The 24,236-nt window shown below is 46.8% G+C and overlaps 1 long non-coding RNA gene across 1 annotated transcript; it reads right to left on the minus strand.

The window, feature by feature from the left end:
• Positions 1-417: 417 nt before the first annotated feature.
• LOC108522056 (uncharacterized) lies at positions 418-4,789 on the minus strand. The gene is made up of 2 exons (XR_001883359.1): positions 4,269-4,789; positions 418-633 (listed from the first exon to the last, which is right to left on the minus strand). It is a non-coding gene; the product is annotated as an uncharacterized LOC108522056 (long non-coding RNA).
• Positions 4,790-24,236: the final 19,447 nt, after the last annotated feature.

The raw sequence follows: 24,236 nt of genomic DNA on the forward strand, positions 1-24,236 counted from the left end.
TGGCCAGGCTGGTTTCGAACTCCCGACCTCAGGTGATCCGCCCACCTCAGCCTCCCAAAGTGCTGGGATTACAGGCTGAGTCACTGCACCCGGCCTCCAGTGCACACTTTTAAGGACCAGCAGTCAAGTGCCAGCCAGAACCTACAGCATGTCAGCGGCCTCTGAGAAACAAAGGTCAGCACAGGAGAGACGGACGTGCTCTAAGTTCAGACAGTCACTTGACTCTGCGTATGTTTCTAACTTAATAGAGAAGATGGGTGTTCTCCATCCACCTACATATTCACAGCACCACCCCTGCTTGACCGTTCCGGAATCACTCCTGTGATTAACCATCTCTATCATAAGTTTAAATGAGCCCAGTCTGTAAGAAAGTTTCCCTGAGTAGGCAATTTAGAAATATACATTTGGGTCAACAGATAAGTTAACAAATATTTATTAAGTCTATTCCCCCGAAAGAAAGAAACAGCCAAAATCTTAAAACAGTCTTGTTGTGAGACACAAAACCGACTCTGTCTTGGCAGAACTTTTCAGGACCTCCAGGGACAAAGCACAGCGAACTTCCCTAGGACAGGCGCTCCGGCTCCGGAAACGCAGACGTTTCTGCACTAAATGCACCGAAGCCTTTAGGTGAAGCTACATTTTAAAATAATAATAGGCATCAAAATTAAATTGTAATCAGGCACATTTTAATTAGATCCTTTAATTTTAACTGTGAAAATAATTATTTCTAGAATAAGCGGAAGTGTCGTTTGTATTTACCACACACCAAACCATGGCTAACTAGGAGGACTGAAATGGCCCGTGCCTGTGTGGAGGTCTCTCCCAGGGTCTGCATGGGAAGACAGGGACCAGTGGACTCGTGGCATGCTTTAATTTTTGTAATTATAAAATGACCAGTTATTATTTTCCTTAATTTGCATTTAGAACCATATTTAAACTCTAGGGTTTAACTGATAAATTTAAGCTCTTAGTATCTTTCCTAAATCTTCTGCTCACTCTAATTAAGGCTACAGAATCTGTGACAATGTTGATTTAATTAAAAGATACTAAACTGGGATGATGTCAAGAAATATCCCCCTACAAAACAGTGTCAGTTGAGTGAACCTGGGACGTCTTACTTTCTGCACCCACAGCCCCAAGCGCCCCTGAGCTCACTGGGGCCAGCTGTGCAGGCCACTCCCTGGCCTGCAGTGGGTTCCATGCATTTAACTCTCTTCACTCTTATTTTCAAGAGCAACAGGAACTATTTGCTGCACACACATTGTTTCTTATACCTTCATGTTTGTATACGGACACCTCAACTCCTAGTTCCAAGTTTTGCCCAGAGAAATGCTGTAAGCTCATTGTATTTTTCATATAAATATTACACATGTAAAATTCTCTTATGTGAACATTTTTGCAAATCTAACTTCTATGAATAGATCTGATAAATGCTTTATGAAAGGTTATGGAGTTTCTTCACTAGTTAACTATTATAACAAAAATTATCTGGGCACCACAGGGGCCGGCCCCATCTTCAACAGGAGAAACAGAGGTATGGACAAAACTGGCCAGCTCAGGCCCCCAACCCTTCACACCCTCCGTACCAGGAACGCCCAGCCGAGGTCTTGTCTGTAGTTTTCACCAAAATAAATCATCTGTTTACAATTCCATGTGATTTTGGGTGTGTGATGAATGCATTGTCAGAGCGTCTTACCTATTTCTATCAAAATATTCAACTTTTGAATGGGCTGAGTCCTGATAGGTTAAGACAGTAAACAAGTAAATTTTCAAATCAAGTTATCTGAATATATTTACTACTGGAGCTAAATTGACATTCTTGTTATAGCTTGCTCTTAAGACTCTAACTTGTTTTCTTTAATAAACATCTGTTCAATTTAAAATGATTCACAGCTTAAAATGTCACAGGCAAAAGAATCTAATCAACATCCATATAATTAAATAAGAAACAAGTACATATTCAGAAAAGAATGTTTACCCAGACAGTTTCTGTAAAAACAAAAATTGGAAATCCAACTAACATCTGTACAAACTTAACGTTTACAGAAATGCCAGGAAACCAGGTACATAATTATTCCTGAAGTGAAGTGAGATCTCTGAAATGGGACCGTGCCTGGGTCCCCTCCCAACCTCAATCAATAAATAATATGTGAGGCACAGCCTGAAATATGAAGATCCAGATTCTTAATTTGTATTCATGCTTCATTGATAAAGTGAATTTAATCTAAAGCAATCACAACTGCGGTGTTCTTTTCCGCAGGTACAGTTGGTAAATTTTCTGCTAGTACAGTGATTCGCAACGTTATTCCAAGTTCAGAAATTTATGCACACATTGCAAATATTAATTTAACTTTATCTCAATCCCACCTCTGATTTGTAAGCAGATACATAGACCATCTCAGGCTGGGTAAAGATTTCTCACTGATTTGGTAACTTTTTAAAGCACCCACACTATGTGTGCCATGAGAGGGATGTAGGTGCTAGGGATGGAAGAATACTCACCATTCATTTTTATTAATTCCTTTACCTATTGCCCTGATACTCATTGTGCACCACCACTGGGGGTGAGGAGTGGTGGTGAACAGGGTCTCCATTCATTTTTATTAATTCCTTTACATATTGCCCAGATACTAACAGTGCACCACCACTGGGGGTGAGGAGTGAGGGTGAACAGGGTCTCTGCCTCAGGTGGCTGGACGGGGGTGAGGAGTGATTCACAGGGTGTCTCTCCCTAGGGGGCTGGGTCAACCTCCTGGCTCCCCACACCCTGAGCTTCTCACAGGCTTCCTGGAGCTCTATCTCCCCTGCCCACAGCTGTGAGCTCCTCCCACCGCTGACTGCCCACAGTGATGCTTGCTCCTGGACAGGCCCTGCTGGACTTGGGCAGACGGAAACTGGGTGAATTGTTGGTTCTGTCTGTGCACCCAATTGACTCTACCCAGTTGACTCGCATGAAATCTTTCATAACTGACTCCACAGGGTTTTCCATCTCGATTACTACACTTTGTTCTATTCCTCCTGGCATTATTCTCCTGGTTCTATGCATCATCTCTATGGTTTGAATTGATATTTCTCGCGGGGGATTACCTTACTAAGCTCTTCAAATAAAGTTAATTGGTTTAGTGGTGTTCTGTTTGGGGGGCTTTGTTTTTAATTGCATTAATTTTATCTTTACTTTGTTATTCCTTTAACTACCTTCCGGTTAACTATTGTTCTGTTTACATTTGCTAATTGAGTATGTAAGCTGGAAAATGTTTTTTGTAATTTTCTATTATATGGAGTCAAGGCTTTATATTTCTCGCTAAATTCTTCTTTGGATGGAGCTTATATTACGTAAGATTTTCACACATATTTTATTCAAATATAATTTCCATTATTATTTTTTTCTTTTGCTCATGAGTTTGCATTTTATTTTCAAATTACGAGGAACTTTTGGCTCTCTTTTCATTCCTCAAATGTAAATGTGGTTTATTTTGCTGATTGTCATTTATATTTTTGCCTAAGTACTTACTTAATTTTTGCCAATATTCAATGTATGCCTACAAAAAATGTGCATTTTCTCATTCATGTGTATAGGAGTTTGTATGTGGTTTTTAGATCAAGCTTAATAATTAATAATTCTATACATTTGGCAAATTTTCTTCTTCAGAAATTATAGATTCCTAAGAAAGCTGGTAAAATTTTACACTATATTGGAGGTTTTTTCATTCTGTTCATTTTGTCCTGAGAGTCTGTAAATTGGCTTCATCTGCTTGTCAGGTGGGCTGACATCGCAACCCTTCCACCCTCCAGGCAGACCTGGCTGTGTCCTCTGCCCTGGACCCCTCACCCATGGGGATGCCGCCCCCCTGCCCCCCACCCACAGGGAGGCCGCACCACTGATCACCACCCACGGGGACGCTGCGCCCCTGCCCCCCACCCAAGGGGAGGCCAAACCTTGATCACCACCCACGGTGAACCCATGCCCCTGACCCCCACCCACAGGGAAACCACAGCCCTGACCCCCACCCACGGTATCCCACACCCTTGCTCCCCGACTCACGGTGACCCCACGCCCCTGACCACCACCCACGAGGACGCCGCGCCCCTGCCTCAGCTGCCAACTTCTCTGGCTCAGCGTTTGTTTATAGAGCACTTTCCGCACTGATTTTAAAACTCCCCAGATCATTATATTTTTAGTTTGTCTGTCAAATGCACATTTTCATTAACTTCCTTCCCTGTCCGCATTTGGGGAAGATATAATGCCAATCTCTTGATTAAATACTTACCCAAAGCCTAAGTCTGCACCTGGCCTTCACTGAGACCCAGAGCTCTGTCTCCCCATCCTCCGCACAGGCGCCGCAGCGGTCTGACCCGCCTGGTCTCACGCAAGGTCACGGCTGAATGTCTTATTCCCGGCGTGGTTTCAGTGCCTCCACAAATGACTCAAATGACCCCTGTTCCTTTATCATTTTTACGAAGGTATTGTGGAGATAGGTTCCGCAGTCAGCTCCTGTTAAAAGATATGGAAATATTTTTCCAATTTTTCTCCCTTCACCACTTCTCACTTCTTCCTGAATTTGAGTTTTTCCATTTAATTCAGCAGCTTTTTATTTGATGGTCTCTGTGTGGCAAAATTCTGCAGTAGCCAAGTGTGAGAAAATGTCTATTAAACTACTCCTTAAATAACACCAAAGGCAGCTGTGGCCCTGAGGTGTTTTGGATGTTCCCGTCTAAATCTCAGGTTGAAATGTGATCACCAGTGTGGGAGCGGTTCCGGTCATCCGGGACGGGGGCGGCTTGGCGTTGCCCCGGCAGTATCGCGTGAGTTCCTGCTCCGTTAGTTCACGCGAGAGCTGGTTGTCTTAAAGGAGCCTAGCACCTCCCTCCTCTCCTCCACGCTTGCTATCTCCTGCGTGCTCCCCCTCCTCCTCCCACCATGAGTGGAAGCTTCCTGAGGTCCCAACCAGAGGCAGATGGTGGCACCATGGTTCTTACACAGCCTGCAGCACCCTGAGCCAATAAATGTCTTTATAAATCACCCAGCATCAAGTATTCCTTCAGAGCAATGCAAATGAACTAATACAGGTATGCCAGGTGAATGGCATTTTCCCCTAGAACTTTGAAAACATACAATTTTCTTTTGCCCTTTTTATATTGCTGTGAAAAATTCTATTTTCTATGTAATTAAATTGTTTTATCTGCAGCTAAATTAGATTATCCCTGGTAGCTTTCAGTTGTATTCCTTTCTTTGATGTTCTGTAGTTTTACTGCTCTTCTAATTTTGGTCTTATTTTTACTTACACTGCTCAGACATGAATCTGATAATTTATATCCAAAATACATTCTGGAAAATTCTCAGTAATTCTTCAAACATTGTTTCTTCTTCCTTTTGCTGATTTTCTCCTTGGCGGGTAAGAGAAATCAATATTTCAATTTCCATTTTGTCCTCCAGTTGCAGGAAGTTCCCTGTTTATCCGTTTTTCCAAGGCATGTCTGTGGTTCAGCCTTGGATGCCTCTTTCGAAGTGTGTGACCCCTCTTCAGGATCACTCGTCCGTCTGGATCGTGTCACTTATCTACTCTCTAACCAAGTTCATAGCCAACCCTCCATTTAGGCTGCTCATCTGCTTGTCTGTTTAGATCACAAGTGACCTCTTCTCCTGGACATTCCAAGATCCCCTCGGCAATGGCAATTGAGAAAGTAAACTAGTGTTTTAGAAAAGCTCAGCGTCATATTTTATAAAATTGGAGTATTTAGTAGCACAGATACAGACAATGCTCCTTGGTTACTTCCAGAGAATCTCTCTCCTAAGTCCATGCAAGACGAACCGTTGTGGCTGCTTTCCCAACGGAGGCCAGCCCCCATCAGTGAGCAGTGGGCAGCAGATTCCTAGGTTCAGCCCTGTGAGGGCGGCACAGGAAACAAGCTGGCTGGAGGGACAAGGTGGCCGTACTGTAGTCCCCGCAAGGGCCCAGCCACACCGGGGGACTCCAGGGACATTACGGCCCAGAAGAGATGTCCAGGGAAGGACCACTCATTGGAAGATTTCAAAGTTTATAGGAGGTCTCCAGTGATGGTTCAAGATAAAGAATTCTGAACTACAAAATAATTTTATTTTTCTTTGTAAGACAGTTTTACATTATGGGTTCCACCTATTTAACAAACATGAAAATATTCTGGTTTTCTTTTAAATTTTCATTTATTATATTTATTTTTCCTTTTTGTAGAGATGAGGGGTCTTGCTGTGTTGCCCAGGCTGGTGTCAAACTCCTGGCCTCAAGTGATCTTTTGGACTCAGCCTCCTCAAGTGCTGAGATTACAGGTGTGAGCCACCATGCCCAGCCTGATTTTCTATTTCTGCTTGAGAGAGTCAATTTTGGAAGATCTTCTAAAGGAAATGTGCCATTCTACATACTCCATTTAATCATTGAAATCCCTTGTCATGTATTCCATTTAATCATTGAAACCCCTTGTCATATGTTCCATTTAATCATTGAAATCCCTTGTCATAAACTTTTATTAATACCCTACTATCATCCCTTTTTATGTGTGTTAAGATCTGTAGTGATGACCTATTACTCATCTGGATTTTGCTTAATTATATTCTCTCTCTGACCAGTTCTAATAGGTATTTACTAATTTTATTTTTCTTTTAAAAGAACTAACTTTTAGTTTTCTAACTTCTAACCATTAATTAATTTCTTAGTTCCTTCTTTCTGTTTTTTTTTTTCAGTTTAAGTACTGATATTTAAAAATATCTTAGGATAGCTACTTAAGTCAAAATTTCAGTCATTCCTATTTTCAAATACAGTTGGCCCTCCATATCTGCAGGTTTCATATCTGTGTATCCAGCCAACTGCAGAGTGAAAAAAAATATATTTTTAATTCGGACTTTATTGAACATGTACAGACAGGTTTTTTTTTATTATTTCCTAAACAATGCAGTGTAACAACTATTTACATAGCATTTATATTGTATTAGGTAGTTTAAGCAACCTAGAGATGCTTTAAAGTACAGGGGGATGTGAATTAGTCATATGCAAATGCTACACCATTTTATATAAGGGACTTGAACATCCACATATTTTAGTATTTGAGTGAGGTCCTAGAACCAATTCCCCATGGATACCCAAGGACAACTGTGTATGAAATCAAGGCTATGCATTTCTCTATCAGTATTACTTTGGCAGCATCACAGAAGTTTTATATACAGGATATTCATTATCACTAAGTTAAGGTTTGTTCATCATGTTTTCAACTGTTTCATCAATGCTGTACTTTAAAATTATTTAACTATAATCAATTACTTTTTTCCTTCTTTTTGTAAACTACCACTCTATTTGTTTTATATCTTTAGAGCCCATGTGCACAAACAGGATCATTATGTCTTGTTGGTGGAATGACGCATTCATCACTATGCAGTATCTTTGTATCAAATACTTTTTCCTAATTGTCTTATTTGACTGAAATTATTGTACTTCCCTTGCTTTATTTTTAACATTATTTATGCAATATATATAATATCCTTTCAATGTTTATGAATGTCTTAAGTGCATACATTTGTTTTATTTTTATTCAGAGTAAGACACATTCACCTTTTAGTTGGAGGACTTGCTCCATCATGCCATTAAGTTACGGACAGGTGGGACTCATGTGCTATATCATCATCTGCTTTCTATTTGTTCTCCCTGTTCTGTGCTCCTTTTATCCCTTTGTTGCCTTCTTTTGTGTTGACTAAATCTTTAATGATTCCGTTCCCCACCCTGTTAGCTTGTTAGTGGACGTTCTTTCACAGCTCACGCTGGCAGTTATAGCAGCTTCTTTGATTAATAGTCTTTGTTGTTTTCTATTGGCCACTTCCTAGACAATGCATGGAACTTACACGCCTCCTTTCACTCTTACTTGTGTTATTATTGGTGTGTATTTTAATTACATTATTTCAAACCATCAAAGCATTCACTCTCTTGCTTCCACTCTCAGTGTTTATTTAGATTCACCTGTATACTTCCTTTTCTTTCCGTCTTTGTTTTCCCAGCAGTGCTGAGCTATCATCTGGGGCACGGTCTTTCTTCTGCTATGGGCACACTGGTGACCTGGATCACTGTCTTTCTTCTGCTGAGGTCCCGTTCGTGATTGGGTCACTGTCTTTCTTCTGCTCTGATCCCATTGGTGGCCTGGGGCACTGTCCTTCTTCTGCTGTGGTCTCGTTGGTGACCTGGGTCACTGTCTTTCTTCTGCTGTGGTCCCATTGGCCCATTGGTGACCTGGGGCACTTTATTCTGCTGTGATCCCATTGGTGGCCTGGGGCACTGTCCTTCTTCTGCTGTGATCCCATTGGTGACCTGGGACACTGTCTTTCTTCTGTTGAGGTCCCATTGGTGGCTTGGGTCACTGTCTTTCTTCTGCTCTGGTCCCATTGGTGCCCTGGATCACTGTCTTTCTTCTGTTGAGGTCCCACTGGTGATCTGGGTCACTTTCTTCCTTCTAGTGCCTGCTTTCCTAACAATGCCTCCATTTCATCTGGATGTTGTAGTCAGGGTTGGTAGTTATTGCTTTAGTGCTTTGAATGCTCATTATCTTCTGTGTCACAGTCCACACGGTGAGTGTCAGGGCCTGCTGTGTCTCTGCTCTTTGCAGAACTGCCTCCTCCGAGCTCTGCTGCTTTGGAGACTTTTCCTTTGTCTCTTGCCAGCTGTGCTCCCACCTAGCTAATGTGCTTTTCTCTGAATTCACCCTGGCTGAGTGGTTCTCACCAGTTTAAGGTCATTTTCAGTGAACCCGTTCACCTGAGCACCCGTTTTTCTCTCTCGTCTCTCTGTGGCTCCAGTTGTGTGTACCCGGATTTTCCCCAAAGTCCCCATGTCTGGAAGCTCACACCTTCCCAGTGCACGTTCTGTCTCTCATGCTTCAGTTCCTTCTGTTTCATCCTCCTGTCCACTAATATCTCTCCACTGCATACCATTTGCTTCACATTCCATCCATCCTGTTCCGATTTCCAGTCAATGTGTTTCATTCTAGAATCTCCACATAACTGCTTTTCATCATTTCTATTTTTGGATAACATTCTCCATAAAGGTGTTGAATTCCTTAAACAAATCAACTGCAATTATTTTAAAACCAGTGTCTCCTTGTGTCTTGCAAGTGTAATTACGTCTGCTATAGACCTATTCCTCTTGCCCTTTAATTGTCTTGATTTTTGGCCATTTTTTCCCTGTACAACTGGTTATTTTTGATTGAGTGCAGGACATCGTGGGTGAAACTTGCCAGGAAAATGTGAGGTTCCAGGAAAGTGTCCTCTTCCCCCAGGCGAGTTTACTTCGACTCATGGGCAAGTGCTTCCCCAGAAGAGTCACCCAACCAAAAAGGAGTTCACACGGGGTTAACCAGATGACTTAACTCTTGTGGGAAATGGCTTAATTTTAGAACCGTTACTTTAGGATGTAGCATGACAGGGTCTCCGGAAAACCTTGAGACTCTGATGCCTCCTCACACTCCCAGACCCACAAGGACGCTCCTCCCCACACCTCAGCACCAGCCGATGCCCTGGGTGAGCGTGGGCCCAGCTGCCGGCCCTGCTGCCTCCTCTCCAGCTCTGACCAGAAACAGCTCTCAAGACCATCAGATGGTTTCAGTTTTTGTGTTTGAATTTTGCCCAGCTTTTCTACTATAAACTGAATGACCTGTGTGGAAGAAGAAGGAGAAGGAGAAGAAAAGAAAAAATGAAAGAGCAAGCAGCAAGCTCTTCCAACTTGGACACCTGGAAACACAAGGCAAGAGTGAGCCTCTGTGCCCTGCAGCCCTGAGACCTCTGCATGTCCCCACTGTCCCCAACCACACGCAGGGGTGGGGAGAAGCGCACACCCAGCACACCGTGAGGCCAAGGCAGAGTGGAGAGGCCACCTGGAGCAGACATGCCCAGCCATCCGAGTCCCTCCAACAGCTTCAGCTACGCACACACATCCCCACGATTCATCGGTAAGTGGCTGCTTTGTGAGTCTTTTTTACTTTGTTAACCAGAGGGTATACAAGGAAGCTGACTAAAGCCTGTGTCTAAATCTGCAGGTATGGCCACGGGTGGTAAAATGGAGCTGTGAGACTGGGGATTTCATGCACATTTCAACCTTCCATCGATTTTCCCCACAGTCCTGCTGTGGGCAAGAACTAGCCCTTCATTACTGTGTTCCTAGTGAATGCGTGAAAATAAAGTGTGTGCCACACAGATCACATTTCCCCACATGCTGTAAGGCTGCACGCCACATAAGACCTTTGCTTTCTGACACCAGGGGTGGGCTATGGTGTTCAAATCCATTCTATCCAATTTGTCACATACAGGAGGCTCATTCCGTAAGCGTGGACCTGTTCAGCAACATGCTTCCCAGGTCTAAGTTTCCATACTTTGTCCAAATATAATATATATAGAAAAAGTGCCACAAGTTATGTGCAAGCTTTGTAAATGTACTTTTGACATTCTTTAAAAATGTACACTATAGCAGATTCTGTGCTCTTTAATGGACAAATTAATCTCTGTGGTTGCAATAGCTTATTAAACAGTCTAATTTTTAAAGTGCTGTCTATTTAGCCTTTTATGTACATTGATGCAAAATTAGATAAGAAGAAAATGAGGCAGATTTGGAAGACTCCAATTCATTGAAAAATTTGGGGTTGATGGACAAATTATTTAGCTTCCCCAAAATTAGTGCAGAATGCTGAGGTCCAAAGAGACCATCATAAACAGTCAAGGCCACGTGGTATCTTAGCCTGGCCGACACTCACACCCTCAGCAATGAGGGGAAGTTATTTCACCTTCCTGAGTCCCAGTTTCCCAAGGTATATGAAAGGAGACTCAGAGTCAAAATGTGAAACTCTGTGGTGCCGATCTATTAATGAAAACTGACTGCGTGGCGTCTAAACACTGCTAAGTAACCTGTGACTTTACAGGACTGGCAGAGAGCGCCCTGATTTCAAGAGCTTTGCAGTCTGGTGGGGAAAGTCTGTGTCATCCCACAGGGACCCCTGAGCTGCTGAGCTGTTCAAGATGCTGAGACACTAGGGGACACATTGAGGGGAATCCTGATGCAATGCCCCCAGCCTGCAGGCATCTCCTCCTGGGGACAGGGCACTACAGTGAACGAGAGCGTAGGGTGGGCCTGGGACTGAGGGCCGGGGGCAGCCATGTCTGGGGAAGGTGAGGAGCTTTCTGAAGGCGCTCAAAGCTGGTTTCCCTGAAAAAGGCCAGGTAAAATACACGTGAAGTGCAATGGAAAACCAAGGAGAGGAAGCCCCTGGAGCTGGGCCTTGGGAGATGGGTGTGTCTGATCACAGGACGCAGCAGCAGGTAGAGTTGGGGTGACCACCATCAAATCCTTTCATGCCCAGGAACACACCCTGATCTCTGTGAAATTCAGCAAAGGTCATTAGAAAAGATGACTATAACCCTGATGGCCATCATGGCGGAGTAAAATTAGTTTGCAATGTTAGGAAATCAGGTTGGGATATTACGTTGAATTAAGAAAACTATCTTGTTATTTTCAATGCTCTGTAAAATTTCAGAATGTTCCTTGTGTAAACAACCAACATAAAATGTAAATTCATTTTATATATGTTCATGTTATTCTACATAATTTTATACCCAATTTGGAAATTCACCTGTGATTTGAAAGGTAATTTAAAAATAATGTCCTTGCAATTTGCCATTCGTATGAAGGCTAAAATCTTATTGCTTTACAAAGTAATTGCCTTATTTTACCAATGCTGCTTTTGTACAGTTGTGGGGTTTTTAAAAAATCTTTTTTTTGTTGTTGTTGTTGTTTTCCCAAAGTGACTAGGGGAAATATGATTAAGAGGTAGAGTTTCTGATAAATCTAACTTTACCATTTGGTCAAAGCAAATGATGGCCAATTCCCAAGCTCTAACTATACACATTCAGGTATCCAAGTTCTTCAGGCAGGTGTGGGATTTACTTAGCAGATGTAAAAGAAAACATAATGAACTAGACTCTCAGCTCAAACCTTCTCTTTACTTCTATGAGTCCACACCTTGTTGCCCCAGATTCACCGCAAACTTCAAGGAGCAGCTATTTGGAGTTGTTTTTCCAAAAGGTCTTTGCTCATAATAGAAGTTCCATAAAAATGCACAATTCTTGGGGTTGGTGGGGATGGCTGCAGACACTTCCAACGTCTTCTCTTATGTGGTAAGAGCTTTAATTTCTGCATGAGAATTAGATTTTAGAAAACATTCCAATATGAGTTCTTCATGAGTGCTACAAGCTGAATGCAAAACTCTTGAAACTGGTAATTTCCCTAGAAATTAAATAGCCAGATTAGTTTGCAATTACATTCACTGGTGTTTAATGAGAGCAATAGAAAATGGGCTATTAATATTCAGTATTTATAGTTCCATTTGAGAATGTTAAAAGGGTAATCTTTATTACCAAATCAGAAGAAAAACTCATTTTAGACAGTAAAAACTTGGTAAAATGAAAAGTTAAAAGTTTTACATCTTTAGGAAGTAAAGTCATTTACACAGATTTTCAGTTAGGTTTTACCAAACCATGAAAGTGAAATATTTGCTTTGCAACTTTAATTTTTTTTTTTTTTATGAATAATCGCCAGCCCAGGGAAAATCCTCTCTTTGTATCTAATTTCTTGTGGTCTTCTCATGAATGTAGAATGACTTAGCTTTGACAACTTCTGCACCTTTAAATTTATGTTTGGATTTTAGCAATAGTTTAAACATTTATTACATTGAATTCAGCTCCAGGTGTATTTCCTTCTCTTCGTGGCCCTTCCATTCTGATGGCCCCACAGTCAAGCAGTGAGTAGAGTTAGCCCTGACTCGCCGTCCTACGGGAAAGATGGGCAGGTGAGCCCGTGCAGGTGCAGGTGAGAGGCCCCAGCTGAGGCCTGAGGTGTGCTTCCTGTTCCCTGGGCAAGGACCGCAGGAGAAAGGCTTTGCACGCGGTGTGCACGGACACCTCTGCGCCATCATTAATCTCTGCATCCTGAGCACACACTCCACCGGAAGACAGCAGCAGAAGTGCCCAGAACAAGGAGGTTACCAGAACGCGGACTCCCCTCGGACGCACCCCACTGCTCTGCTCCTCAGTGGAAACGCACCTGCTCCTGATTCCTGGGTTCCAAGGCCTGAGTCCTAGGGGGGCGCCCAGGGAAGACTCTGTCCACTCTCTCTCCAGGACCAGCCCGCAGGGATAGGCGGCCCCACTCTGGATGAACCTGGGGGCGAGTGGGGGCACCTCGCTCCCTCCTTCCCACGTGTGAGTCGAATCGCGGGTCACACATGGGCTTTGGACACTCAGAGCCTGAACAATAGGGTCCCGGCATAACCACATTAAAACAGGAAAATGATGGACAGCAGCCTCCCCGCGCCCTGCACCTGCCCCGCCCACCCGCAGGTGTCTGGGACCAAGGCGAGGGGCGCGCACGGGTGCCTGCGGGGTCCTCACACGATCGCGTCCTGCGCGGCCGCCCGAGCTCCCGGCCCCCTTCACCACCTCCCCCTTCCCATCTCCGCGGGGCCGCCCTGCTGCAAACCACAGGGAACCCGTCGCCTGCGCTGCAGACCCCGGGAAGGGCGCATCCAGCGCCGGGTGCGCTCAGTCCCGGACACCTGCGCCGCCCGCGCCTCGAAAACCCGCCCGCTCTGCGTCCTGCGCTCCCGGGCCGGTGTCCTCGGGCCCTTCAGGGGGTCGTGGAGCGCGGGCAGCAGCGTGGGCAACGGGAGCTCGGTTCCCGCTCAGGGGTCTCACCCCCTCCAAAGGGAGACGGGGCCTCGGAGACCCGTGTGAGGCGGACCAGGTCTCAGCCGCAGAGGGACGCGGGCAGGAGGCCTCCCCGGTTTCCAGTCAGCCTCCAGGTAGAACAAGGTGCCCAGGTCGCCGCCCCAGTCCAGGCCACGTGGCCTCTGCTCCAGGTGAGGACTTCCTGGAGGCGCGGGCAGAGCGCGGTTCCAGCTGCAAACTTCGGGGAGCTCGGAGCAGGCCGGGGAGGCCTCGCTGGCATCTCCTGTTCCCACAGGCCTGAGACTGAGACAGCTGCGTGTTCAGCCTGCCCGGGAGCCCAGGGGCCTGCGCAGGGAACCCGTCCGCCAGGGGCTCAAGGTCATAATCGGTGACCTCTTGGGCGCAGGTGCTCCCTCCCCAGATGCTTCTGCCTCTGAGTCCTGAAGGGCCGGCCTCCTGCTGGACGGTGCACGGTACCTTCCGCAGAAACGCCGGTTTTCAAATGAAACATAACTCGAGAGGAAAATAAATAAATACAGGAGGCTTCTGTCAACATGCGAAGGCCCCAGACTTGACGACTTGAATTAAGCTCTATTCAGCACGCACAGCGTAGGGGATGCGCTTCCCTTCCAACCTTCGGAAATATCTTCAGATGTGGCCACAGATGTGCCCCTTCACCGGCTGGGGCAGCTCCAGAGTCCTGCTGGCTTCCTGGGGCTTTTCACTCTGTTTTCTGCTGATCCCCCAACCTGGATACCACCCCAGAGGCCCATGTGTGGCATTTACAAACACACACGCGTGTGCACACAGACACGCGTGCACAGGCAGCGGCTGGGAGCCGGTGTCAGCCCCGCGCCTACCCTGCCTCCAGCTGCCTTTGATATTCCCCCTCATGCCCTGCATTTTTCCCTGAGGCTTCCCTGGCTATGCAGGACACAGCATTTCTTCTGATGGTATGCAGGGGAGGGCCTTTCATCAAAGTCGCTGTGCTGGCTGTCCCTGTAATGAAGCACGTTTCCCAGATGTTCTGTGAATCATCTCCAGGGCTGGGTCGCAGCCGTGCTGACACCACTGTTTTGTGAGTGTGAGCAGAGCAAGCCCTGCGGCGTGTTAAAGCTGTGAAGGCACATAACCGGCTTTTATTGCAATTTGATTGTTATTCCCAACTAATCACCTCTAAAAAAAAACAAAAAAAACAAAAAAACAAGCTTTCAGAAGGCAGGGCTCCTAATCATAAAAGCATCTTTGGTTGTAAAGAAAGCTGTGTCCCTCCCACATGCTCTGTGTGATGAAGCCGCTTTAAAGAAGCAACCGCACCGGCTCAAAGGGAAAAGGCCTCCAACCTCCCGCATTGTGGGGCAGGGCTACTGAAGTAAATGTACAGTTTCCCGCCCTGAAAAGTGTACCCCCTCCAGTATGTCCTGTGGGAGTTTGGACCAGGGAACAGTGCAAACGCAGTTTCTCTCCGATGTGACGGCCCCCCACTCACTCCATGGCCCAGCTTCCGCCCACCCAGCACCCAGAGGGGTTACAGACTCACCTCATTTCCAGGTACCTGCACCCCCACCTGTCCCAGCGGAAAGGCACCAACACCATGGCCAGGGAAGTGCTTGGGGGAAGCTAATTATTAACATTTAAATGTGTATTTTTTTTCTCTTGAACTTGATCCTGTAGATCTCAAGCATCTCCCTGTGATTCTTCAGCTAATCCCAGTGTCTGAGGACAGGAAATTCAGACCTTCCAAAGGCCCCTTTGATAGCCACACAGGGGCCTGGGGATGTTTCCAGAGCAGCTCACACCCCGAATGCTCACGCCAGCTGAGGAATGAGGTGGCTCAGGGCAGGGTCTGGAGTCACTCGGTCTGGGGCTGGCGTGGGCCTCCCCGGGCGAGAGGGAGTCCATGGCTGCTCCGCCCTTTTAAATTATCGGCTGTTAGAAGCAGCCACACCACTTCTTAAACACTTCACTGCTCAGAAATTTTTTCTGCCAGGACCTGCAAATCATCACTTTGAAGTTCACCCTTCCACCGATCCCTAAAGCAGGGGCACAATGCAGCCAGGCTCTTTGCTAAGGAAAATAAGGGTGACCTTTCCTACAGATCCAACAACTTCCCCACGTGGCAGGTGCCTCCCCAGCATCTGCTCCTCAGGCCCCGGGGCAGGAAAGCTCTAGGTGGGCTCAGTGAAGGTTGTGGGTAGGCGCAAGGCTGCAGGCGGGGGAAGCTGACCTGCTCCTGGGAGCCAGGCTGGGTGCGGAAGACACCAGCAGAATCTAAGTGAATCAGGAATGAGGCTGTGAGGCCGCAGAGAGTGAGAAGGGGCTTCGACACGCTACTGGCCCCAAAGGAAACCTAAGACTCTGCTGCCCCAACTGCCACCATGAGTCGGCTGGGAGACGCCCCTTCAGCAGCCAGAGGCCACAGTTCATGTCTCGTGACTCCAGTTGAGGAGGTGCAAGTGCAGCCACCTTCAGGAGGAACCTGCCTGACACTGGGGGCGTCTCTGCCTTGGACATTTGCAGAATGTGCCCCACCTCTGTCCACAGACCTCCCCCTGCTCCCACCCGCCTCTGTCCACAGAGCTCCCCTGCTCCCACCCGCCTCTGTCCACAGAGCTCCCCCTGCTCCCACCCGCCTCTGTCCACAGACTTCCCCCTGCTCCCACTCGCCTCTGTCCACAGACCATGGTGTCCTCACCATGTCCGCACAGGGAAAGAGTGCAGGTGTAGATGCAACCTCCCATCCCTGGACGGATGTCTGCTGTGTGGAGAGGCAGGTGCTGGGGACCCCTTCCTGGACACAGTCACTCTGTCCCCTTTGGAGTGTCGGGAGAGCTGCCTGCAGGGCTCTGAGGATGGCCCGGGTCCTGTGGCTCCCACGTGGCCTCCTGTCCTCCCTGTGGCACTCCCTGGTGATCCTGCAGGGCTCTGAGGATGGCCCGGGTCCTATGGCCGGCACATGGCCTCCTGTCCTCCCTGGTGACCCTGTGGGGATCTCCTGGCTGTCACCAGGGATTTTAAAGCCCAGTAAATGTTTTCATGTCCAGAAAACTCCTGTCAATACATACGTTTACATTACCACCCAACCCGACTAATAAACACTATGATTTGAAGTCAAGTTTTTCTTACATCTTTAGCCTGACTCATCCAGCTAACATTTTGCTTAAATACAGAACAAAGTTCTTCTTTGAATAGCACAGAATTAAATAAAAAACTCAATGATTAAATTCCCTTAAAGACAACCTCTTTTGCCATTTTAGTCACTTAAATTCCCTAAGACTTTAAAACTAAATATATAAATATACATTATTTTCTCAAATCATTGACAATACATGAAATAAATAGTATTTATTAGATTGGCAGTTATATGTTTAATTGCCTGAATTTTCAAAATTAAATATAATGTATTTTCTAAATTTATTTTTATGAACTCCTAATTTCTCTTTTATATCTAGTAAATCAATAATTAAAATTTTCAAATTGAATATTAAATAAAAATTTAAAATATTCATATTTTAATAACAAGTCCAACATGGCAGATGATTTAATATGTTCAGTTCCTTTATTTTAAATTCCGTAAAGCACACAGACCCCACAGGGCTGCAGTTGGGTTTATGAGCAGGAGTGTCACAGGGCCATCTGCAGCCTCCCTGGGGCCTTCGGTCTCTTCCTGGGATTGCCGACCTGGTCACTCGAAAGAGTGGTCACCAAGTGGCTGGGCTGAGGACCAGGGCCTGTCTGAGGTGCAGCAGTCCAAGGCCGTGGTGCATCCCCCAGCGTATCCGAGGGTTCCCTGGAGCTCAGTCAGGCCGAGCCGCACGTCCTGCGACTTCCTCTGCATTGCAAGTTCTGCTCCAACACCAGGGACTAGGGATCAGATTGAGGTTACTACTAGGAATTTTTCAAGTTTCACCTTTTCCCATAATTTTCTTTCATTTTTCCATCATCAGTTGACTCTCCAGACCTCTGCACGCCCATCCAAGCCACAGTTGGTCTCTTTGCCGCACATCAGAGCTAACAGATCCCAGCACCTTCCCTGAAAGCTCTTCGATTTGATGAGAGATGACTGAGTTATTCGGCCAGGTCACCCACTGAGCAGTGTCCTTTAATACCGTTCTGCTTTTGCGTATGACGTGAAGCCTTTGCCCATCTTCTCTCAGACATGGTAGTGTCACCTGGGTGATGTTCCCATTCCTGACCCAATCCCTGTGGGCAGAGGATGTTCAGATCTCCGAGGACACGTGATCCTGCCCCATACCCGAGCTGGAGCAGACACGGCAGGTGTTTCCAGGGCGAGTGGGACAGGGAGGAGTCTGTCACTTCCCAGTCAAAAATCACCACCATTAACCTGTTGCTGTTTACTTTTCCCAAGTTTTAAATTAACTTTTGCAAAATACATTGAATGATTCATGACCATAAGTAATAAATGACAGGATCCTTTCCTGGATATAAAATATGCTTGGTGGTCACTCCGTGAGAGGTGGTGTGTGCTGCCTCTCCTTTACCTTGGTACTGTCTGCATTTCAGAGCTTGGGCAGACTGACTTCTGTGACATTCTGCCCACGGACAGAGTGTAATCCCGGCCCCTACCCCCAACATGGGAGTTAAGGGGCTGCATGTGTATTTGTGTGTATAAAGAAAACGACCACTTCCAATTTTGAGGGACACGGCCAATTGTCCTCCAAAACAGCCCAGATCATAATCCATCAAAAAGGACAAGAACATTTGTTCCCTGTGTATTTGTCAAGATTTACTATAAAATGAAGTTGTACTATGAAATGAAAAGCTGTCTCTTTTATCATGCGTTCATGAATTTACGAGTGCGATCGAAGCTCTTCCTACACGTTAATTAGACACTGACATTTACTTTCCTTGGCCTCCTGCACTGAGATGGTTTCATCCCTTTTCCTCCAGGGATGCTTGTCCACTTACTGAAACTCCAGATATTTAGTTATTCATCCCGTTTGTCATTTCCTGGTGAAAGTGTGTCTTTTTCATGTCTCTTTGAAAAGAAGTTAACTCTGTATTTCACGGCTGCGTTCCTCGTGCCTCTGAGGCTGGTCTCCTGCGTGTCTGATTCTCACATGGGAAGCTCTTGCTGTATTTGTTTGATTGTTTGTTCTTCCCGCCTCACTTTCTCCACCGTGTGGGCCTGATGGAGGGCTTGGCTTCTCCTCGTTGCTGCTCCATATTTTTCTGTTTCTCCTGAGATTTGGAATTTATTATTTCTGTGCCTTTCCTTCCACTGTTTTCTCTAAATGTCCAAAACTCACGTGTAACCAAATATATTTTTCAAAAACGAGATTTGATAACTGTCAAATCCTTCTCTTCCCCACGCTCCCATGTCACATTTTTTACTCCCCTGGAATAATCCAGAAATTTTAGTTCCAGATTTCTTTCTTTCATCTCAGAAACATTAAGTTACAAACAGCATTTAAGAAACGTATGTTTTAGTGGTTTTATGACCACCTTCTCCTAGTCTTTCATGCCCACAGCTCCTTTCTCTTCCTGAAATGTTTCCTTTTGTAGCAGGACGAGCCACAGACAAAACTCCTCAGACACCGGATTAAAGAAGGAAGAAGTTTTTTATTCGGCTGGAAGCATCGGCAGACTCCCGTCTTAAGAGCCGAGCTCCCTGAAAAGAAATACTTGGCCTTTTAAAGGCTTACAACTTTAAGGAGTCTACGTGAAAGGGTCGTGATAAATGGAGCAAGCTTGGGAAACGTGACTGGGGGCAACATGCATCAGCTAACAGAACAAAAAGTTTTACAATGCTTTTTTGCATACAGTGTCTGGAATTTACAGATAACACAAGTAATTTAGGTCAGGGGCTGATTTTATTATTATTACTTGTTTTAGCTCCTAGGGCCAGGTGGTGGTGCCTAGGTTGTCTGGCTATTTATCTTATGTTTGCTTCTTTCTCTCTTTCCTCCGTCTTGTGAACTTGGCAAGGTGGGGGGAGGAGGGCAGCAGGAGTAGTAGTGGTGTCCTTCCTTACTTTTGTCTTACATAAAATGTATTCTGCAGCCAGGACGTGTCCTCGGAAAGGCCTGCGTCTTCCCTGCCTTTTGTACCCTCCTTGGGTTGGTTTCAGGAATCAGCACACATTAAAGACGTAGGTGATGCTGTTTGTCCTCCTGACAAGTTTGGAGATTCAGTGATCAAACTCCAGCATTGCCCACAATCATGCAGACACCTGTGACTTCCTGAATTAACCAACATCCAGTCACTTCTCCACGTGCCTCAGGTGTAACCTGCTGAGTTTCACGGAAGCACAGGCTGGCATTTCCCCCTCAGATCTGCTCAGAAGGGCCTCCAGGTCTAAGGATTCACATCACATGTCAATAAGGAGAGGGCATGGGAGGAGTTTAAAGGATATTTAAAGCTGTTAGTAGTGGTGGAGCTGCAGGAGAGACCGTGGCCATCATAGAGGTGAGGAACAAGAAGGTCTTCCTCATGCGGTCCTGCTGAGCCACCTTGGAGCTTCCTTCCTGTTCCCTGGGACCTAGAACTCCACCTCTGAGGACTGCCTGAAGGGTTCAAAGGCACATGGCAGTGCTCTGTGAAATGTGAGGTTGGGCAGAGTGTCATTGCTAAACTGCATCCTCTCACACAGCCATTGTCCTGTGTGCCAGGCACGCTGGACGCGCTCTGAGGCCTGTGTCATGTGTGCCAGGCACGATGGACGTGCTCTGAGGCCTGTGTCATGTGTGCCAGGCACGCTGGACGTGCTCTGAGGCCTGTGTCCCGGGTGACAGGCACGCTGGAGGTGCTCTGAGGCCTGTGTCCCGGGTGACAGGCACGCTGGACGCGCTCTGAGGCCTGTGTCCCGGGTGGCAGGCACGCTGGACGCGCTCTGAGGCCTGTGTCCCGGGTGACAGGCACGCTGGACGTGCTCTGAGGCCTGTGTCATGTGTGCCAGGCACGCTGGACGTGCTCTGAGGCCTGTGTCCCGGGTGACAGGCACGCTGGACGCGCTCTGAGGCCTGTGTCCCGGGTGACAGGCACAATGGACGCACTCTGAGGCCTGTGTCCCGGTTGGCAGGCACGCTGGACACGCTCTGAGGCTTGTGTCCCGGGTGACAGGCACGCTGGACGTGCTCTGAGGTGTGTGTTGGAAATGGCTCCCTCCTGCTGCGGGTCTCAACTCCATCTCCATTTCCCACCCCTATCCAGAGCTGGAGCGTCAGAAACTAATGCTTGGTCTACAAGCTCCCCGACAGCCAACGGTGGGCCTCAGAAAATGTCTTCAAAATGAGGTCCGCTGACTTTTGTTCATTGGCAGCGAACCCCAGACCCTGGTCCTTCTGTGAAGCGGTTCAGGCTCTCGGGACGGGCTGGGAATCTTGGTCCCAGACGCAGCTGTGGTGGATGGTGATGTGGGCGGCAGGTGACCGTGCACCCTCTTGGTGGAGGGCGAGACCCTGATATCGGCTCTTTTCTGCGCCCTTCGGGGACTTCACTCCCACCGGGCTCCCCAGGGTGGGGGACATGCTCACCCCGCGAGGGAGGGGCTGAAGTGACCGCGGCATCTGTCCAGAGAACAGAGGCTGTGACGGACGCTGTTGGTTTCTGCATCGTGTAAATCATCATGGCAACAACAAAATGCTCCCGACATATTTTAGTACGAGAGGTGGGGGTAGGGGGCACGGCCTCCTAACCGAGCTGCAGTCCCATCTGGGGAGAATTATGCCGGCCCGGTGTGCAGACCGTAACTCCTCTCCACCTGACAGAGCCGCAGTTAATCTCCAGCAGCTGCAGGCGTCGGGAGGCAGCCCCTTGGCTGCCCTCTGCTCCATAAATTTCCAACCTGTCCATGAACCGACATGTAGCACCCCATGTAGGTGAAGCCGATTTGCAGTAAATCCGGGTCAGCTGTGTAATTTAGGGCCTGAGGAATCCTTAAAGGGACATCTGGAGAGTCTCTGACTTCGGAGGGGGTTCTCTGAGAAGATTTACTGTGCGCGGAGGGCCTGATCTCCACAGGTAAATGCAAAATAGCTCCGATCCCTGCTGAGCTGCATTACAATTCCGTCCTTAGAGCAGCCCTCCCTCAAAACACTCTGTCTGCAGTTTGTAGAGACGTTATTTCCTAGACATGACTGCAAATGCCATCAATTAGCATCTTCTCTCGCTGGTCCTTACATCTGAGAAACGCTTATGAAACAGCAAAAGCTATACCCAATGGCCTTGGTATAAGGTTGTGTCTTTGCAGTTGCAGTTTTAACCAAAACCGTCTTAACAGGAGGAAATAACAGTTGGAGGAAGGGAAGCAGAGGAGAGGCCCTGAGGAAGGAAAACCTCCCAGCACAGAGACTGGATCCTAGTGGAGATTTCCAACCCCAACCCCACGCCCCCGTCAGAAGCAGCATTTGCAAATCAGCTCTTTGTCATGACGCTTAGAATTGGGGGGTTAAAAGGGAGTTATGTGGGTTAAAAACCACTCATTTGAACAGTGCATCATCTGGCTGCTTCTTTTTTCTTGCAACTTGCTTTTGAGTTTAACGAGTACAAACTTCTGCAGAAATAGAGGGGACTCAGGCCTACTTAAAATGAATTTTTAGGAAATCATTCATGACAAGCAGACAACAAGGTGCCTGCTATTTAAATGAGTTGGACGTTATGTTTTAGGATTAGAGTGGGGGAAGGGAAGTTATATTCCAACAGTTTCAAGTAGTTTCTAATCTCTGCAAATACGGGTGTAAAGACTTCTCTGAAGGCTCTCCAGAGAATGGGCCCCTGACTACATACACATTTAGGAGGAGGTGTTGAGCATTCACGGTGTGGCTGGAGGTCGCTCCATTTTTGTGGGATAAAGGCTGGGCTGAGGGTAGAGTGTGACAGTGTGTCCAGCAACTGGCTTCTGATAAATACGGCAATGACTTTGTGTTTCAGGTCAGCATGGAAGGTGACCTCTGCCTGCAGGCTGCTGAGCAGCAGAGGCCATGCTGGTCAGCTGGCCGGGTCGCGCATTTCTGTTCCAGCACGGTTTGCATGGAGGAGCCTCTGTCTGTTCCAGCACAGTTTGCATGGAGGGGCCTCTGTGCAACACCATCTGGAAGCACAATGTCCGGGTCTGGGTCGAAGGATAAGTGCTTTTGAAGGTTTTCGGTTCTGGTATTGCCATGGTGCTCTCCACACGGGCACCTGGCCCATCTGCTATCGCCACGGTGCTCTCCACATAGGCACCTGGCCCACAGGCATCACCCGACCTCCGTCTTCTCTTCAGCTGTATCAGTGCTGGGCTGTTGTTTAACAACGGGAACTTGGCGTCTCACAAGTTCTAGAGGCTGGAAGTCAGAGACTGAGGTGTCAGCGGGACGGTTTCATAGGGAGGCTGGGAAGGAGGATGGAGGATCTGCTCCTGCCTCTCCCAAGCTGCTCGTCTCACCAGCGGCTTCAGTGTCCTTGGCACGAACAGCCTTGCCCTGATCTCCCTTTACCGTCACGTGGGGCTCTCCTCGTGTGCATCATCGGCGCACACTCTCCTTTCTGTGAGGACACCAGTCATACTGCATTAGACTGGGTAGCCTCCTCTCCACTAAGCACCCCTGCAGGAAACTTATTTCCCAGTTAGGTCACATTCTGAGGGGCTGGGGTCAGGACTTCAGCATATAGATGTAATTCCTTGAGCAAACATATTTTCGGGGGGATGTAATTCAATGCAGAGCCCTCACCCCCATGGCCTGTGCTCACACAGAGGCCTCTGCTGACCTCATCAGTGAAAGACCCACTGTGGCATTCCCATCCGGGTTCACGGGGTTTCAGGGGAGGCTGATATTTTCTGGTGGAAAGCATGAGTTTGCTCCTTCCTTTCCATGACTAATAAACACGGGATTAATTCAGGCTCTGGCTGAAGCCCTGGATGGAGCAAACAATTCCAACCAAAGTTAGGGCAAAGCCAAATCATCCCCCTTACGAAGTCGACGGTGAGCAACCTCCACTCAAACACCTGCTAGACTAAAATCATCACTCATCTGAGGGAGGCGACAGAAATCATTCATAGACTCAGAAAACGATGGAAGGTGGCAAGTGAAAGTGGCAGTGCATTGAAACAGATCAAAAGAAGTTATCCAATCTGAAGAACAGGATAAAACATAGAAAAATCTTGAAAAGAGTATCAGTATAGAACTTTAGGACAACATCATGTGATCTGATGTGCACATACTTGGAGTTCCAGAAAAGGAGAAAAATTGGAGCAAATAAAAATATTTTAAAATAGTGTTTGAATTTTTTTCAATTTTGGTGAAACTATTAACTTACAGATCCTAGAAACTCAGCAAAACCATGTGAGTTTAATAAAAAGAAAACCACACCTGCACATTGTAGTGAAAGAAATGAAAATCAAATATAAAGGAAAATAAAAAAGCATCTGGGGAAAACAACATCACAGTCAAGTAAAAGGCTGTGGAATGATAGCAGACTCTCTCCAGAAACACTGGGGCAGATGGCAAGGGAGTGCATTTTTTTTTTTTTTTTTTTTTTAAAAGGGGGTCTCCCTCTGTCGCCCAGGCTGGAG

Source organism: Rhinopithecus bieti, unplaced genomic scaffold (assembly GCF_001698545.2).
Source record: "Rhinopithecus bieti isolate Rb0 unplaced genomic scaffold, ASM169854v2 scaffold_63361, whole genome shotgun sequence".
NCBI lineage: Eukaryota > Metazoa > Chordata > Mammalia > Primates > Cercopithecidae > Rhinopithecus > Rhinopithecus bieti.